Here is a 16,738-nt window from a genome sequence, read left to right as displayed (position 1 = left end):
GTTGCCAAGGGGACCCAGTGGGGAAGGGATGGAGTGGGAGTTTGGGGTCAGCAGATGCAAACTATTATATATGGAATGGATAACAACAAGGTCCTCCTGTATAGTACAGGGAACTATATTTAATATCCTGTGATAAACCATAATGGAAAAGAATATATAAAAAAAGTTTATATATGTATAACTGAATCACTTTGCTGTACAGCAGAAATTAACACACACTGTAAATCAACCATACTTCTATAAAAAATAAATTAAAAAAAAGTAGAGTCAACCTATGCTTTTCTGGCCATAGACCAAAGTAATATTACTGAGAGGCACAAAAAACAGTAGATATTTTCCAAGAACTGTTTGGAGAAATTACATCAATTCTCTGGACACACGTAGAAGAGAGGATGTGCGATAGAAGAGGATGTGACTCAGCAGCAGCCCTAGTTTTCATCTGCTTTGACAACTGTGATGAGATATTGAGGTGTCTGAAAAGAAAAGATGAATTCTCTCTACAGCATTCTGCAGTGCCCTGCACCACACGTGGGTGTATCCTCACCGAAAATACTGTGATGATAACGTTAAGATTCAGGGGTGCTCGGGTGGTGCAGGAAAAGAGCGTCAGGAGAAGCAATTTCCCTGCTTTTGTGCATCTAATTTACAACAGGCTCTCCAATCCAAGTTACAGGAAGCAAGGAGTTGGGGTGAGGAGGGTGGGATGGTGGGGGGAGCAAAGAGTTACTTGACTGTCTTCTGCTGTTTCTTGATTTATGGCAATCCCTGGGTGTGAGTGAGACACACAACTTCTCTCCAACCATCTGTCTTGGTTATTGGGCACAGAGTCGAAGTAGTATTAAGCCTCCCGTTTTAGCACTTTTGTCCACTCTCTCCACCAAACGGACATCTGGCCATTGCGGGAAGGGTGATTACGGTGATGCCTTGTACACAGAAGTGACCTGTGAATACTTGTTGAATAAGGTAATATGAACCAACTTATGGCCTTGACCTCACTCTTTACCTATTTACTCCGCAGCCCTGGCCCTAAGATGCCCTGCTCCCTGAGCGAACACCAGCTATGTCTGAGAGGAAAAAAAAAAAAAACAACTCAAAGAATTCTAGGCTGTCAAAATCTGGAAATGTTAGGAAACTTTCAAGTGAAACAGTAGTAACTTTTTCCAGGCCCAAAAAGCAGAAGGCCTTAACTGTGGGTTACAGGTTTATCATTAGAAAGTGTTTAGTAAGATGAATGGATAAACGAAATGCAGTATATACAGACAATGGAATGTTATTTAATTTTAAAAAGGAAGTAAATTCTGACATAAGCTACAACATGGATGAACCTTGAGGACATTATGCGAGGTGAAATAAGCCAGGCAAAAATGGACAAATATTGTATGATTCCACTTACATGAGGTACCGAGAGTACTCAAATTCGTAGAGACAGAACGTAGAATCATGGTTGCCAGGGACTGGGAGATGGGAGAAATGGAGAGTTAAGGTTTGATGGGTACAGAATTTCAGTTTGGGATGATGAAAGAGTCCTAGAGATGGATGGTGGTGATGGTTGCACAGCAATGTGAATGTACTTGATGCCACTGAAATGTATGTTTAAAATGGTTAATGGTAAATTCTACTTATATGCATTTTACCACAATTAAAAATAAAAACTGTAGTCCTATTTGCATGTGAGTTTTTGTATAACATTGTAAAATGATGTAAGATCAATCACTGTTTTACTGTTTTCAGATGCATGGGAAAAAAGAAGACTGATTTGTGTATCTAGCATCAAACTCCCCCTTACTGGGAAGTGAGCTCAAGTTATTTCATATGGGAATTCAAGAAAGAGAAGGCTCAGAATGTTGTTCATTCCGTGGAAAAGTAAATAAAAGAGGAGGAGGAAAAGAGAGAAGAGGAAGGAGGAAGATGAGGAAGAAAATGACTCCTGACCTTAGCAATCTTCTTTCCTGCAAATTCAAGTTTCCACACACATAGACTGCGTACCCAGCTTTGGATCCAAGATATAAATGCAACCACAAGTTCCCACACACATAGACTGCGTACCCAGCTTTGGATCCAAGATATAAATGCAACCAGGTTGAAATATGACTTTCCAATCTAATTCCCAGAACTCCCTTACACTAGCTTACATCAGCCATTGCAGTCTGGTTAGGCTTAGAAATTCCTGTCTCCTGTCTTCATTCACAGAATCTCAGAGTTGGAGAATTCAGAGGTCATGCGGTCCAACTGCCAGCCAGATTCTTGACTCCTCTCTATACAACTGTTCCTTCAGTAGGGCCGGCATCTTACTTACTTGACCTTTCACTCATTTTTCTCAGTTGGGCTCATAGAATAATTTTACAAAAAAAATACTACTTTCAGGAAAAAGAGGGAAAAGAAGAAATAAGCACACTCTAAACTAAAAGTCAGGTTTTTCTCACTTATTAATTTTATCTTAAAACAATATTAAAATGCAAATTACAAAACATTAAGTCTACAGTGATGCCATTTTTGTCCCCTCCCAAATATGTGTGTGTATCTGTGTGTGTATACATAGAAAAAAATTCCCTACAGAAATATATAAAGTTTCTATGCAAGTAGTCATGGGTGCTCTTTATTTTCTACCTTTATTTGTATCTTCTAATTTTTATTCAATTAAGGTGTATTTTTTCTTCAATAAACGAGGGAAGTATCTATAAAGTATGTTTATTCTCACAAATGAACAGAATTGAAGTGGCGATTAGTTATCTAATGATACAAAACAGAACAAAAACCATGAATTAATTTTGAAATGTACCTGGGAGAATTTGGTCTAATCAAAACAAATGGAGTGAAGGAATTGGTGATGGCCTCCTGTTTCCAAGGACAGAGAGATTAGTATTAACAGGATCAAAACTAAACCACAATACATAAATTTGATATTGAAGATAACAGAGCACAAAATGCTGAGGTATCATCTGAGACAATTGTCGTTTTTCTCTTTGCTTGAGTCTCCATCCCGCTCCTTTATTCAATACATGTTGAACTTTAGGGTTTGTTGTATGTCAAGCATGGTGCTAAGCCTTGAGTAGGAATTCAGAGATGACTAAGACACGATCCTTGCCCTCAAGGCACTCACACTTTTCCTATTTGGCTAGAAAAATGCTCCAGTAGGCAACCTGATGTTTTTCTTAGAAGGTGTTTTCAAAAATACTTTGGTTACCCAAGTCCCACTGTCTCTCCACACCTCACAGTCACTGATGCCCCTAAAGGAAAAGCCTAGGAGCTCTTTTTGTGTTGGAATCTTTAACTTCTGATATTGCTGGCATGGGTAGATCCCATGTACCTCCTGCCGATCTGTTTTGGTGTCCCAGACTTACTAAATATTGGTAGCCAGGGCACTCCCTTCCTCAAGGAAAGACTCAGTATTTCCATGGACATCCTCCATCCAAGGACACACTCTTTTCCACCTTTACATTCTGTTCAATAGCCATAATCAAGATCTTTGAGTCTCCTTCTACACGCTTTTCTCTCATGATGAATACAAGAAAGAACTGGTAACAAAAGTGAATAAAGGACTTGGATTCATCACATTATGCTTGAAAGCTCTTATCCTCTCATTCTGCTCATCAAATTCAAGAGCAAACCTCCAAACCACAATATTCCCAAATCAGCACACTTCTTCCCCTTCTTTATGGCTACCACCACTGCCTATGCCACCATCCCATCTCTCTCCCTGGACATCTGCAGTGGCCTCCTTACATGACTTCCTGTTTTCCCTCTTAACCCACCACGAGTTATTCTCTAAAGAGACTCCAAAGGGATATTTTTAAGACATAGATTAAATCATGGCATCTCCTACCAGTAGCTTCCTACTGCACATAGACTAAATTCCACACTCTTGAAGTGGCTTCCATAACCACATAGTACTGGCCATTACCTGCTTTTCCCCTCTCATTAAGCTCCATCACCTTGGTCTCCTTTCTGTTCCTGGAGAACAGGCCAAGCTCATTCTTGCCCCAGAGTTTTTTCTCCAGCCTTTCAATCTATCTGGCACACTTGGCCACTTATTTTTGCATGGCTGGCTCCTTCACATCATTCAAATCTAAGCTTTAATTTCACTTCTCCTGAGGACCTTCTTTTCTAGAAGCTCCTCAGTCTTTCTCTATCATATCATCTTGCTGTGTCTCTGCAAAGCACTTATCATTATCTGATGATGTTCTCGTTTATTTATTGCTTTATTAATCTGTCACAGTCACTAGAATGTAAGTTCCACAAAAGCAGTGACTTTTTATGTCTCATTCATTACTATGTTGGGATTGACGTCTGGGACAAAGTAGACATGAAACAAATAAGTGTTGAATAAATTTGCTAAATGTGTGAGAGAAGGTGACTGTCACTCCAGAATTGGTGAGCTTAATCTTATATCCATTACACAGGCTCATTCACTCATTCACTTATTCAAAACCATTTATTGAATTAATTATATACCAGGTACTATTTCAGAAAACAAAGACAAATATAACTAAATTCTTACCCTCCTGTACTTAGATTTCCTCTACTCAAGAGTGGAGAATATAGCCAAGAAAAGATTTGTAATATGCTATCCTAAGTGTTATATTTAAAATGTGCATAGAATGGTTGGGGATGGCTACACAGGGAAGATGAGGTTTCACCTGTCACCTTGAAGAATGAATTCACCAAATGTGTTTTGGAGAGAAGAGGCAAAAGACACAGAGAGTTGAGAAAGAAGATGACACCTTCAGGCAGGGTGGAAAATAGAGGCTACCATCAAATTATGGAGTTTAAGCTTTATTCTGGAGGATTTTAAGAAAGGGAGGACACTCTCTGGCTTGCATGTAAAATGACCATTCTTACAGCAGAGTGACAAACGAATGAAAGGGGGAAATATGGCAGAATACAGAATAGTCAGATGATGACAACTGGGCTAAAGTAGGAACTGAGAGAATGGAGAGGAAAGGGTAGATTCCAGGGATATTTAGGGAGCAAAAGTAGGAGGACTTGGTGATCAATTAGAGCTTTTCAGGCTATGAGGTCTGTGAGGATACAGGATTGAGAGACACAGTTATATCCCCTGGCACAAAGTATCTGAGTTCATAATAAATGAATGGATGAATGAATAAAAAAGGAAAAGTCTAAAGTCAGTCCCAGTTTCCAGTGTGGACATCTGGTATTACTGATACCATTACCAATATATGGGCAGTCTTAGAAAGAGGAAGATAAACTCATTTAGGAAATAGTGGATGTGTGGCATCTGCTAGCAAGTTGTGGCTGTCCACATTTCTGCATTGTGCTTGCAAATAAAACAGTTCCTTTTTTAGTTCCTTTCTATTTTACAACATCTTTTTATCCAAAGCTAAAAGAAGCCATTTGCACCTTCCAGGTTCTCATCAGCAAGCTCCAATTTACTAGGTTCATTTTCTAATTTACGAGTTAAAGAAGGTGACAGTGTCACTAATTTTTCCACTACTACGTTATACCTGTTGCCCTTTTTGAAGGCTTAATAACAATTACCCTCACTGGTCTTCTAGCCTCTACTAACAGTCTCCTTGCCACCTTTTTAGCCTCTGCCTACTGCCTGATCCCCAAACCACTATTTTAGGTTTTTGTTGCAGCAGCAACCAGATTCCTGTTTCAGTTATCTTATTAGTTATTTTGCTGCATAGCAAAATACCCTAAACCACCTTATTATTGTTTAGGGACTTTAAAACAATAATAATTTATTATTTCTTATTTTGCTGCATAGCAAAATACCCTAAACCATCTTATTATTGTTTAGGGACTTTAAAACAATAATCATTTATTATTTCTTATCATTCTGCAGTTTGGCATTCTGGATGGTTTTGCCGGTCTCACCTAGACTCTGGGCTGCTGGTCATATGACTCCTTCCAAGTGGAAGCCAGGCTGGCCTGGAAAGTCCAAGATGACCTTACGACATTTCTGAGAATGTCATGCTGTCTGTCAGCTGAGGAACTTCGTTTTTCCTGTATGAGGTCCCACATTCTCTACTAAGCTAAACTGGGCGTCTTCACAGCATGATGATCAAGGCCAACCCAGGTCTCAGACAGTGGAGAAATAGGCTCATTTCCTGATGTAGTGATTGCAAGGTCACATTACACAGGGACACAGACACAGAGGGGCATGATTCATTGAAGGTCATTATTATAATACTCTATTACATTCATTCAACTCTATGTAAAATAGGCAATTGCTGCATCTGTCATGATTGAGAAGTTGGTCACAGCAGCCAGCCCCAAAACAATACTGCTCCTGCTTAGTTTTATGCCAGTAAAATGGACGATCTATGTCCTGCCTCTTTTACCAAGTAACTCATTTCTGTGCCAGTGTCATGTGATATATCTGATTGGCATAATTAACATCCGTACCCAGCAGCAAGGAAGCTGGAAATGATGTTTTTGGATTCTTCATTAGGATGGAAAGATTTCTACAGTAGGTAACTATCAAAATATGAAGAAGGTATTCAAAAGATTCCAATTAGTCACAAATGACAGATGTCTGCTACCTACCAAATCCTTCAGTAAAGTGTAAAAACCTTTTATGATCTTAAGTGGCGGTGTTGTGGAAAATAAAGGAAAAGAGCTGTAAGTGGAATTGAGGCTTATCACACATTTACCTGATGCTCAACCAGAGGGAACAACATGCTGTTGAAAGTCTGTGCCCAAGAAGCCCAGAAAATGGCAGCAAAGTGGTCCACATGCAACTTGGAGCAGCAGAGAGAGTACAGGATTCCAGACTAACAACATACTAGAGAAAGGTGACCCATGTTAAAAAATAATTTTTATAAAGGATATAGTCATAACTCTCAATAAAATATAAAATGAACACATACTTCATTTAACTCATCAATCAGGAATACAGTAAAATGTTAACAAACAAAAATACTAGGGATTTTTTCTGGTGGTCCAGTGGTTAGGACTCTGTGTTTTCCCTGCCGTGGGCCCGGGTTCAATCCCTGGTCGGATACTAAGATCCTGAAAGCTGCGTGACACAGCCAAAAAAAAAAAAAAGAAAGACAACCTAACTAAAAACAGTTCAAAGGCTAATCCAAAGAGCAGACACAGATATAGGCAATCAGGAATGCTGAAATTAGTTAACTAATAGACACAAAACTGACCAATATCCACAGGGCAGTAACTAATTGTATCTCCACTGGACAACTTTATTTACATCTGTATGGACAAGAATAGTTTGCAGTACTGTCAGTTTTATTTAATTTACAAAGTTGTGAAATAGCTCAAAGATAATGAAAGGCAAAAATATCTATAAAGTCTGTTAACTCAGAGGGTACAATATACAATGACTAATTTTCCATTGAAAATGCCACCAGTAAACTTTTGCTCACTTTAAAGTTTTTCACTGTTTTTTCTGACCTTTTAAAGGGAGAGGAAAATTGATTCTTGAGCTACATTGATCCACGTTTGCCTGTCATTTGCACAATTAAACACATTAAGAAAAAAACAGGGAATTCCATTTCAAATTAATTTACAAAGTCTTGAGAGACATTGCTTCTACTCTACTGGTAAGAACAAGATATTAGCCAGAAAAATCATAGTTTTAAAGAAACGTATCAGAACACCTGAAATTAATATGATGTTGTATGTCAATTACACCTCAATTAAAATACATATTTTTTTTTTTTTTTTTTTAATATTTATTTATTTATTTGGCTGTTAGTTGCCCCGCGGCATGTGGGATCTTAGTTCCCCGACCAGGGATCGAACCCGTATCCCTTGCATTGGAAGGCGGATTCTTAACCACTGGACCACCAGGGAAGTCCCTAAAATACATATTTATCAGAGAACTAAGAACACCCTCCCCTCAAAAAAAAAACCCCTTAAGTTAACTAAATTGTAGAAAGTGATAAGCCCATTCTAGAAAAGATGAGACCCACAGCTGTTTTAATTACTAGCAGACCAGAGGGAGAAGGAGAAATCCACAGATCAGATTGATTCAGTCAACCAGACTAGTAGCCTGACAGAGGATACAATACAATTTACTTCAGACTCTACACAAAATGTTTGGCATACCATAAAAAAATTACAAGACACATAAAGAAGCAAGATGTGACCCAAGGTCAAGAGAGAATGTAGTCAACAGAGCAAACTCAAAGTTGAAACTATAGACCAGAGACAGGAACTTTAAGGTAACTGTGTTAAACATGTTCAGTGATTTGGTGGACAGATTAGATAATATGCATGAATAATGGATAATTTCTTCAGAGATGGAACCTATAAAAAAGAACTTATTGTACAGGACTTCCCTGGTGGTCCAGTGATTAAGAATCCACTTTCCAATGCAAGGGACGCGGGTTCAATCCCTGGCTGGGGAACTAAGATCCCACATGCCGCGGGGCAAAAAAGCCCACACGCTTTAGAGCCCACGCGCCACAACTAGAGAGTCTGCACACTGCAACTACTGAGCCATTGCGCTATAGAGCCTGCGTGCCACAACCAGAGAAGCCCGTACACCGCAGTGAAAGATCCTGCATGCTGCAACTAAGACCCGATGCAGCCAGCTAAATAAAGAACTTATTGTAAACACCTGAAATAAAAAATATGAAATATCAATTTGATGGGCTCAACAGAAGTCTGCACATAGCAGAGGAAAGGATCAACTCAAATACAGGTGAAAACACAAAAAGAAAAAAGAGCAAACAAGATGGAACAGTGAATCCAAGAGTCTTTGGGCAGCAACAGATGGTCTAACATATATGTATTTTATCCCCATAAGAAAGGGAGAAAGAATGGGGGAAAAGAAGTATATGAGGAGACAGTGGTCAAGAATTTTCTAAGGAGAGTCTGGGTTGGTGAACACGTGGAGATTCAGGGAGAGTGGACCCCTGGCTAGAGCCTGGAAGTTTCTTGCACCTTCCCACATACTTTGTCCTATGCATCTCTATCATCTGGCTATTCCTGAGTTATATCCTTTTAAAATTAACTGGTAATCTTATTACGTGGCTATGGAGACAAAACTCCCCTAACTTGGCTGGGAAGATTGCTTTCCAGAGGCATTGCACTCCTTGGTATTTCTTTCTTTGCACTTCCTGCCAGCAGTCTTGGCTCAGGTTTTGCACTAAAGTACAAGAATAGCATGACCAAAAACACTTTGAGAAAAGAAGGAACTTAGCTGCCAACCTTATACAGAACCAAGTTTTCCAACCTGTGAATGCAGAAGTTATCATGGGTTTCTTGCATCCATTCAGGCACCAAGTCCTGTCTACATATAGAAATGACAATACATCTAACACATATCTAGACTACTTGCTCTCAGGGGAATGGAGATACTGTTGTCATAAATAAAGTTCAAATTTATTTAAAATCCTTAAAAAATATTTTTTCTGAAATTAATTTTTAAGAAGACCCCACAGATCCAAGAAACTCAGTAAAACTTAACATGATAAATACAAAGAAAACACACCTAAGAACATTATTGTCCAATTGCTGGAAACAAAATAGAACAAAAAACCAAAACAAAAGAAAAGAAAAAAACAAGATCTTAAAAACAAAGTAGAAACAAAGACATCATTTACAGGGGAACAAAATATGAATTATGACTGATTTCTTATCAAAAACAATAAGGGCCAGAAGACAATGGAATAGCATCTTTAAAATGGGGAGGGAAGGGAAACTTTCAATCCAGAATTCAAAATATATAAAAATGAAGTCAAAATAAAGCAGACAAAGGCTGATAGGATTTGTGTCCAATAGGTTTGCACTATAAGAAATGCTAAGAGAAATTACTCAGTCTAAAAGCTGAGGAAAATGTTATTAGATGGAATCCTGGATCTCCAAGATAGAATTTAGAGCACCAGAAACAATAAATATCTAGGCAAATATAAAATGCCACTTAAAATTAAATATATTGCTATTATACTTGCTATAAATTATATCTATATCCCATGATATATTGCTCTACTTTTTGCTTTAAATATATGTAAAGCCATATATCATTGTTATTCTTTTTGCTTTAAATATACTTTACATATATTTAAAGCAAAAAGTAGAGCAATATATTGTAGAAGTAACACATATAACAATAAAAGCACAAAAGACAGGGATAGTAAATAGAATTACACAGTTGTAAAATTCCCCCATTGTTGGTTAAACAGTAAAATATTATTTGAAGTTAGAGGTAAATTAAAAATGAATATTTTAATCTCTAGAGCAACCACTAAAAATAACACTAAAGAGGTATAGCTAAAAATGTTAATAGATTAGAAAGAATGAAATATTAAATACTAATTGATATCACCCAAAAGAAGGCAAAAAAAGAGAAACAGAGAAACATAAAATAACTAAAACAAATAGAAACTAAATGATGAAATGGTAGACTTAAGCCCAACCATATCAATAATTACATTAAGTTCAAACGGACTAAACATGCCAATTAAAAGCTAGAGATTGTCAGACGAGGGTGGCGGGGGGCAGAGGAGGTGGAAGGAAACCCAACTCTATGCTATTTACAAGAAACACATTTTAAATAAAACATATTCACAAAAAGTCTACAAGAATAATCATAGCAGTCTTATTCATAATAGTCTCCAAATTGGAAACAACCTAAATGCCTATTGAAACAGTTACCCACTGCCGCATAACAAGTTACCTGGAAATTTAGTGGATTAAAACAACATTTATTATCTCACAGTTTCTGTGGATAAAGAATCTCACCAGAAAGAAGTTGTCTTTTCTCTTACAAGGCTTCAGTGAAGGTGTTGATTTGGGCTGCCATCATCTCAAGGCTTGACCTGGGGAAGGATCCATGTCCAAGCTTATTCTCATGGTTGTTGGCAAGATTCAGTTCCTCACAGGCTGTTGGAATGACAGCCAGAGTTCCTCACTGGCTGCTGGTGGGAGGTCTCCCTCAGTTCCTTGCCATGTAGACTTCTCCATAGGGTAGCTTACAACATGGCAGCTTGCTTCTTTAAAGCAAGCAAGAAAGAAAAACTAGAGAGAGACATGGAAGTCAAGTCCTTTATACCCAACTCTTAGAAGCAACATTCCATCACATTTGCTATATTCTTTTCATTAGAAGAAAATCACGAGGTCCAACCCACACTTGAAGGGAGGGGATTCCACAAGACTATGAATATCAAGATGTGAGGATCACTGGGAACCATGCCAGAAGCTGCCTACCACATCTATCCATGGAAAATAGAGTAAAAAAATTTTTTATTGGAGTATAATTGCTTTACAATGCTGTGTTAGTTTCTACTGTATAATGAAGTGAATCAGCTGTATGTATACATATAGCCCCTCCCTCTTGGACCTCCTCTCCCCACCCCACCCATCTAGGTCATCACAGAGCACCAAGCTGAGCTCCCTGTGCTATACAGCAGGTTCCCACTAGCTATCTACTTTACACATGGTGGTGTATTTATGTCAAAACTATTTTCCCAATTCATCCCACCCTCCCCTTTCCCCTGTGTCCACATGTCCATTCTCTTCATCTGCATTTCTATTCTTGCCCTGCAAACCGGTTCATCTGTACCATTTTTCTAGATTCCACATATATGCATTAATACACAGTATTTGTTTTTCTCTTTCTGACTTACTTCACTCCGTATGACAGGCTCTAGGTCCATCCACACCTCTACAAATGACCCAATTTCATTTCTTTTCATGGCTGAGTAATATTCCATTATATATATATGTACCATGTCTTCTTTATCCATTCATCTGTTGATGGACACTTAGCTTGCTTCCATGTCCTGGCTATTGTAAATAGTGCTGCAATGAACATTGGGGTACATGTGTCTTTTTGAATTACGGTTTTCTCAGAGTATATGCCTAGTAGTGGGATTGCTGGGTCATGTGGTAGTTCTATTTTTAGCTTTTAAAGAACCTCCATACTGTTCTCCACAGTGACTGTATCAATTTACATTCCCACCAACATTACAGGAGGGTTCCCTTTTCTCCACACCCTCTCCAGCATTTATTGTTTGTAGATTTTTTGATGATGGCCATTCTGACCAGTGTGAGGTGATACCTTACTGTAGTTTTGATTTGCATTTCTCTAATGATTAGTGATATTGAGCATCTTTTCATGTGTTTGTTGGCCATCTGTATGTCTTCTTTGGTGAAATGTCTATTTAGGTCTTCCACCCATTTTTTGATTGTTTTCTTGATATTGAGCTGCATGAGCTGTTTGTATATTTTGGAGATTAGTTCTTTGTCCATTGCTTCATTTGCAAATATTTTCTCCCATTCTGAGGGTTGTCTTTTCATCTTGTTTATGGTTTCCTTTGCTGTGCAAAAGATTTTAAGTTTAATTAGGTCCCATTTGCTTATTTTTGTTTTTATTTTCATTACTCTAGAAGGTGGGTCATAAAAAATCTTGCTGTGATTTATGTCAAAGAGTGTTTTCCTCTAAGAGTTTTATAGTGTCTAGTCTTACATTTAGGTCTTTAATTCATTTTGAGTTTATTTTTGTGTTAGGTAGTGTTCTAATTTCATTCTTTTACATGTAGTTGTCCAGTTTTCCCAGCACCATTTATTGAAGAGGCTGCCTTTTCTCCACTGAATATTCTTGCCTCCTTTGTCACAGATTAGGTGACCATAGGTGCGTGGGTTTATCTCTGGGCTTTCTATCCTGTACCATTGATCTATATTTCTGTTTCTGTGCCAGTACCATATTGTCTTTTTTTTTTTTTTTTTGGCTGTGCCAGGTCTTAGTTGCAGCACATTGGATCTTTTAGTTGTGGCATGTGGACTCTTAGTTGTGCGTGCATGTGGGATCTAGTTCCCTGACCAGGGATCAAATCTGGGCCCTTGCATTGGTAGTGCAAAGTCATAACCACTGGACTGCCAGGGAAGTCCCAGTACCATATTGTCTTGATTACTGTAGCTTTGTAGTATAGTCTGAAGTTGGAGAGCCTGATTCCTCCAGCTCCGTTTTCCTTTCTCAAGATTGCTTTGGCTGTTCAGGGTCTTCTGTGTTTCTATACAACCTGTAAAATTTGTTTTTCTAATTCTGTGAAATATGTCATTGGTAATTTGTTAGGGATTGCATTGAAACTGTAGATTGCCTTGGGTAGTATAGTCATTTTCACAATACTGATTGAAAATAGATTTTTAAATTGTATTATTTTCATACAATGGAATACTACTCAGTAATAAAAAAAGAACAAACTACTGATATACACAGAAACATAGATGAATCTCAAAAATTTTACTCACTTATGTTGAGGAAAAGAAAATAGCTGCAAAAGAATATACACTATAGGATTCCATTTACATGACATCCTAAAACAGGTAAAACTCATCTGTGATGACAGAAATTAGAACAATGTTTAACACAGGATGTTTGAAGGGTATTGCCTGGAAATGAGCATCAGGAAGAATTCTGCGGAGCTGAAAATGTTCTGTGTCTTGTTTTGTCAAGACTCATTGAAGAAGACATCTAAGGTCTGAGCATTTTATGTAAATTATACTTCCATTAAAAGAATAATAGAGCAAAAATAAACATGCGTCTTTAAAAAGTAATCTAGGACTTCCTTGGTGGTGCAGTGGTTAAGAATCTGCCTGCCAATGCAAGGGACGCAGGTTCGAGCCTTGGTCTGGGAAGATCCCACATGCCGTGGAGCAACTAAGCCCGTGCGCCATAACTACTGAGTCTGTGCTCTAGAGCCCAAAAGCCACAACTACTGAGGCCGCATGCCTCAACTATTGAAGCCCACACACCTAAAGCCCATGCTCTGCAACAAGAGAAGCCACCACAATGAGAAGCCCATGCACCACAATGAAGAGTAGCCCCCGCTTGCCACAACTAGACAAAGCCTGCTCGCAGCGACGAAGACCAAACGCAGCCAAAAATAAATAAAGTAAATAAATAAAAATAAAAGTAATCTAGGCTTAGTTCTTAAAAACAAAAGTTGTAATGTCAATAATCTGAACTCTTTTAATCAATGTTAAATAAAACATATCAGTCTAACGGCATCTTCTTCCAACCCAAGAACTTAGACATGGTGGTGCAAGAAATGAGAAAGATGATGAATCACCAGAGAAAAACTATTTTAATGTAATCAGCTTGCATGATATCATGTCTGACTAAGATATAAGAATGGAAGAGAGAGTTCCGTTTTTCACTAATAATAAAAATAAACCTAAGATTACTCAACGACCAAGTAGAACATAATGCTATTTTTTCGCCAATATTTTTATATTAAAGAAAAAAATCAAAGTTACATGGTGCACAGAGATCTTTTTAGAAAGATTTCCAAAAGCAGAATGAGAATTTTCATACTCTAAATTTTAAAGGAGTGATGTTTTATTTTAATGAGGTATAAAATCACTCATAGGAAAAACATTTTTTTCCAACTATGATTTTACTCTTTATTACTGAGGATATACCATGGCACATTTACATTGTTTTAAAAATTGTATTTATAATTTATTCTGATTTAATTATCTTTGTAGTTTCTATCTTTCAATTTATCTAATTTTTATTTTTTTTATTTTATTTTTAAAATGTTGAGCCTTCTTTTAATTTATTTATTTTTATTTTTGGCTGTGTTGGGTCTTTGTTTCTGTGTGAGGGCTTTCTCTAGTTGTTGCAAGCGGGGGCCACTCTTCATCGCGGTGCGCGGGCCTCTCACTGTCGTGGCCTCTCTTGTTGTGGAGCACAGGCTCCAGACGCGCAGGCTCAGTAGTTGTGGCTCACGGGCCTAGTTGCTCCGCGGCATGTGGGATCTTCCCAGACCAGGGCTCGAACCCGTGTCCCCTGCATTAGCAGGCAGATTCCCAACCACTGCGCCACCAGGGAAGCCCCCTAATTTTTATTTTTATGTCATGACATATTTTCTTTTATGTTTAACTGATTTTAATCTTTTTTTTTTTTTTTTTTTTTTTTTGCGGTACGCGGGCCTCTCACTGTTACGGCCTCTCCCTGTTATGGCCTCTCCCGTTGCAGAGCACAGGCTCCGGACGCGCAGGCTCAGCGGCCATGGCTCACGGGCCCAGCCGCTCCGCGGCATGTGGGATCCTCCCAGACCGGGGCACAAACCCGTGTCCCCTGCATCAGCAGGCGTACTCTCAACCACTGCGCCACCAGGGAAGCCCTGATTTTAATCTTTTTATTCCAGAGTTTAAAATCTGATTAAAGTTATCCTTCAGATATTTTATTTCTGTAATATTAATTATTTTAAATTTTACTTCTTTTATTTAGATTTTTTCATTTCACGATTTATTTTCCTAGGAACAAGTAGGAATGGTAGCAATAGTGGAGGAAGCCCACAATACAAGTAAGAGTAGTTGAAAGCCTCTCCCCCACCAGTTTTCTCTAAAAACACCTTTCCAGCTACCCTCTAGCTGAGTGAATTGCCCAAGAATGGTACTGTGCTGCTGTGATGGGTAAGCTACTGTGCCCCACAGAGCCCATGAATGACAGAGATGGGGTTCACTTAGGTCTCTATGACCCCAAGGGCTTCCCACTCTCCACTTGACTCATTTCTACCACACTGCCCCACCTCCCATATGCTTATCCTCTTTTTGGGGGGGAAAAACTTATTCTTAATATTTCTTTTTTCTTTCTCCTTCTCTTTTTCTGCCTTCCTATTCATGATTGTTCTCATATCCTTGACTTTCTTAGCAAAAAATATTGTGTTAATTATGTAAGATACTGGTTTGGTGGCAGTAAACCAACCAAATAACTAAATAAAAACCAATAAGAGAAGTTTGTATAAAACAGAAGTTAAAGTTAACTTCTCTCCCACATAATTTTCCAAGCACAAGTATGTGAGAGCATCATAGTGTCAAGGATCCAAATTTTTTACTTTGTTGCTCTGCCATCTCTAGGGTGCTTCCTTCATCCACATTGTCCATGTCTATGTGCCAGGTAGCAGAATTAGTATTCATCAATTCTTTATTTTCCATTGGCCAGAAATCTGTGGAGAACAATTAGCAGGCAGAGCCACAGCTGTCTTCTGATGCCCTAAGAATGTAGGCATTCCATAAGCTTGACCATTGGGAAGCAATCACCATTTATATTCATATTCGAATGCAAGAAGTTTGGACTGCCATTCAAATATGGCAAAGCAAAACACCTATTGACCCTCATTGCCCTTACCCAAAAATCTCACTGAAATCATGGTAAAAAAATTTTTAAAAGAAAACCTCAAAAATTTACAAGCATAGTGAGGATGGGAGAGGAGATAATAGCTAAGAGACATTAACAAAACAGACTTAGGATAACTGACTTAGAGGAAGAAGAAATGAAATGTGCAGTAAGAGGGAGGATGGAGGATGCCAAGAAGCATGCTGATTAGGCTGCCAAATCCTTCAAAGCCCAGAAATTAGAGCCACAAGTTGTCTCTGAATGTGGGAAACAGACGAGTCTGAAAACAAGAGGCCGGTGGCTTGCATAAAAGCAGTTCGACCACTAGATCTCCTCACCACCCCTGCACAGCCAGGTAACAGACCTTCCCTCCTCTGCAGAGGGCTTTAGGAGAGATGTCTCCAAGCAAACTTGAACAGATAGTTTAGTTAATATGTTTGCCTATATTGAAAGCAGCTTTATTATTCTGTGGGAAGTTTAGAGCTGAAATAACAATATATACAGAGAAAACTAAACAAACAGGAAAAAAGGCAAGTATTGATGTTATCTTCAGAGAAAATATTCACCATGTACAAGAATGGATATTTAACCACAGTATACTAACTGGCTCAGCTAAGGAGAGTATTTACATAGTCACAATAGTGTAAGCACTTAAATATTTGTTTATATTTCTGGTATAATTAT

This window comes from Monodon monoceros, unplaced genomic scaffold (genome assembly GCF_005190385.1).
Source record: "Monodon monoceros isolate NGI ecotype Baffin Bay Population unplaced genomic scaffold, NGI_Narwhal_1 Super_Scaffold_16, whole genome shotgun sequence".
NCBI lineage: Eukaryota > Metazoa > Chordata > Mammalia > Artiodactyla > Monodontidae > Monodon > Monodon monoceros.
This window is presented reverse-complemented; position numbering follows the sequence as displayed.